This window comes from Rhinolophus sinicus, linkage group LG10 (genome assembly GCF_036562045.2).
Source record: "Rhinolophus sinicus isolate RSC01 linkage group LG10, ASM3656204v1, whole genome shotgun sequence".
Taxonomy (NCBI): Eukaryota; Metazoa; Chordata; class Mammalia; order Chiroptera; family Rhinolophidae; genus Rhinolophus; species Rhinolophus sinicus.
Window position 1 is genome coordinate 91983188 of NC_133759.1, and position 3503 is coordinate 91986690.

Genomic DNA, 3503 nt, shown 5'->3' on the forward strand with positions numbered 1-3503 from the left:
GTTGGGGGGTTGGGTGAAACAGGTGAAGGGATAACAAAGTACAAGTTGGTAGTCACAAAATAGTCACTGGGATGTAAAATACAGCATAGGGAGTATAGTCAATAATATTGTAATGACTATATAGAGTGCCAGGTGGGTACTAGACTAGTTAGTGGATCACTTCGTACATTATATAAATGTCTGACCACGATTCTGTACACCTGAAACTAATATAAAGTAATATTGAATGTCAACTGTAATTGAAAAAAAAAAATTTTTTTAAAAGGGCTTTTTGCCTCCCACCCTTTGGAGAGATGGCGGCAGTACAGGGGGCTGAGGTGAATGTAGATAGAGGCAAGTCCAAAGTGAGCAAAAAGCGGTGGTAATCATTCGTTCCAAGGCGTTCTGCCATGTTGATGCAAGCTGCTGTAAGGCTTATTAGGGGGCCCTGTGCCAAATCTCCAGGGCACCGAGGGGGCAGAGGGAGCTGCGACTTGTCAACTCGCTCCTTTCACAGTGCTTCACAAGGACAAGCCACTTTCTAATAAAAGACGTGAGCTAAAGAGATGCCTGAAAGCTGAGAGAAATGTAGCAGAGAAGGAGGCCAAGCAGACGGAGCTCAGTGAGAAACAACTAAGCCAGGCCCGTGCTGCTGCCACAAGGGTGCCCAGGAGAGGCTGGACCCAAACCAGGACTGCAAGACCCGCAGCCAAGCAGTCCGCCAAGTAAAGACAGTGGGGAAGACCCGTACCCCACAGGTTCCACGTACACATCTCCCTCACCCACTTCATCCAAGAATACAGTCACCTGCAGCCTGGGGACCACCTGAGTGACATCACATTAAAGGGGGCAGGAAGGATCCATGGCAAAAGAATTTCTGGGGCAAAGCTCATCTGCTATGACCTTCGAGGAGAGGGGGTCAAGTTTCAAGTCATGGAAATGACTTGGAATTCTAATTCCAGGAATTATACATCAGAAGACTTTATTATTCGTATCAATGATAAACTGAGTCGGGGAGACATAATTGGAGTTCAGGAGAATCCTGGGGAAGCCAAGGAGGGTGAGCCGAGCATCATTCCCTGAGATCCCACTGCTGTCTCCTTGCTTGCATCTCTTACCTCATCTTTACTTTGGCCTCAAAGACAAGGAAACATGATATTGTCAGAGATACTTGGACTTGATCCTGAATGACATTGTGAGACAGAAATTTATCATCCGCTCTGAGATCATCACATATCTAAGAAGTTTCTGGGATGAGCTGGGATTCCTAGAGGTTGAATGAGTATCATGCCGGGGGAGCGACGGCCAGGCCTTTTACCACCTACCACAATGAGCTGGACACAAACTTATGTATGAGAATTGCTCCAGAGCGCTACTGTCACATGCTGGTGGTTTATGAAATTGGATGCCAGTTCTGGAATGAAGGAATTGATTTGACTCACTGTGCTGAGTTCACCACCTGTGAGTGCACCATGGCCTCTGCAGACTGTCACGATCTCCTGGGAATCACGGAGAAGATGATTTCAGGGATGGTGAAGCACATTACAGGCAGTTACAAAGTCACCTACCATCCAGATAGCCCAGAGGGCCAGGCCTATGACATTGACTTCACCCCACCCTCCGGAGAATCAGCATGGTAGAGAGCTTCAGGAAGCCCTGGGGGTGAAGCTGCCAGAAACTAACCTCTTCAAAGTTGAAGAGACCCGCACAATTCTTGATGATATCCATGTGGCAAACGCTGTTGAATGCCCTCTGCCTCGGTCGAGAGCCAGGCTCCTTGATAAGCTTGTTGGGGAGTCCTTGGAGTGACATGTATCGATCCTACATTCATCCGCGATCACCCACAGACAATGAGCCCTTTGGCCAAACAGCACTGCTCTAAAGAGGGTCGGACTGAGCGCTTTGAGCTGTTTGTCGCGAAGAAGGAAACATGAGGTGCCTACACTGTGCTGAATGATGCCTTGCGGCAGCAGCAGCTTTTTGAAGAACAGGCCAAGGCCAGAGCTACTGGTGCCGATGAAGCCATTTCTGCACCTCCCTGGAATACGGGCTTTGCCCCACGGCTGGTTGGCCATGGGCATCGACCGAGTCACCACGTTTCTCACAGCCTCCAAGAGCATCAAGGAAGTACTTCTCTTTCCTGCCATGAAACCCAAAGACAAGAAGGCAAATGTAGCAACTGCGGATACACTGAAAAGCACAAGAGCTGGCACTTCTGTCTAGAAAATAATAATTCCAAGTCACATAGCTCAGGCATCTTTGTATTTCTGCAGAAGATCAAGGACTGCAAGGGGATTCTGCTACATTGCTATCTATTTGATTATCGCAGTTCAGTCACCAGAAGAGAGAAAAGGAATTGAGAATTCCTCTTTTACTCGTTACCAAATAAACCATTTTTCTTTAAAACAAACAAACAAAAAACCACAATGGAATGCTCTAGCTGTTAAAAAAAAAAAAAAAGTAAGTTCTTATTATTTCAGCAGCCATCTAAAAATGCAGTAAGATGTCTGGGCTGGTGAGCTCCGTTACCGGGTTCATTCAGAGAGTAGCTGAGAGAGGAGATCCTTGCGTGTAGGTAGTGCCAGCCTAGGCTCCCCTCTGGGGAGGTGGTGCTATTCAGAGATTTAGCTTCAGAGCCCCTCAGTGAGAGTTCAAATCCCAGCTCAGCTACTCCTCAGCTGTGTGATTTTGATTAAGTTCCTTAATCTCCTGGTTGTCTCATCTCTAAAACTGCAATAATAACCATATCTGCCTTACATGATCGTTTGGAGAATTCAGTGATATAGTGGACAAGTAACTGATTTATTGTGCCATTGACATGAAATGGCTCTTTTCCTTCCTCGTCTGCCTGCAGTCAAATCCACCACCTTATGCATTTGGTAATGATCACTTCAGCAGATGCCGAAACATGCTGGTCATTTAAAGTCCGGTCCAATTTAAACCTCAGTTCTTCCCTCCTCCTGGTGGGGGGTGGCCCCATGGATCAAGAAACAGGACTAGAAGGGGGGGGCAGGGGTATGGCCTGCTCATTCACGCCATCTACTCCTGCCCCTCGGGGTGATGGCCTCCTCCCCTCCTCCTAGTCCAAGGCAGGCAGTTGATGTGTTACCCATCTGACCTCCTGGTGGTGGTGGAGAGATGTCCCTGGCCTCCCAGAGGGTCAGTGACTTTCCATGAGGTACTGCTGATGGTCTCTGCTGATGAGGTGACCTGTGTATGGGGATGTGTCGGCTTTGCCTGGGGTTGCATTTAATTTAGCGTAAAGGCAGCTCTAAGGACCACCCAGAGAGGGGCCGCCTGTTCACCCTTCAGCCTAAGCCAGGAGTTCATGGCAGCACTTTCTCTCTTGCCATCTGCAGCCCCTCTCAGAAGCCTCCAGGCTCTTTCATGTGGAGCTGCAGGGAACCCCTGAGCACCCAGCCCTTTGGGTCTTCAGGCTTACAATACGCTCCAGCTTCTTACTCACTGTAGGGACAGACCCTCTCAGGGTCCTTGGCTGGCTCGGGAAAGGAAGCTGACAGATT

At 48.5% G+C, this 3503-nt stretch overlaps 1 pseudogene; it reads left to right on the forward strand.

Moving 5' to 3' along the window:
- Positions 1-293: 293 nt before the first annotated feature.
- Positions 294-2202, forward strand: LOC109457467 (lysine--tRNA ligase; annotated as a pseudogene).
- The last annotated feature ends 1301 nt before the right edge of the window (positions 2203-3503 follow it).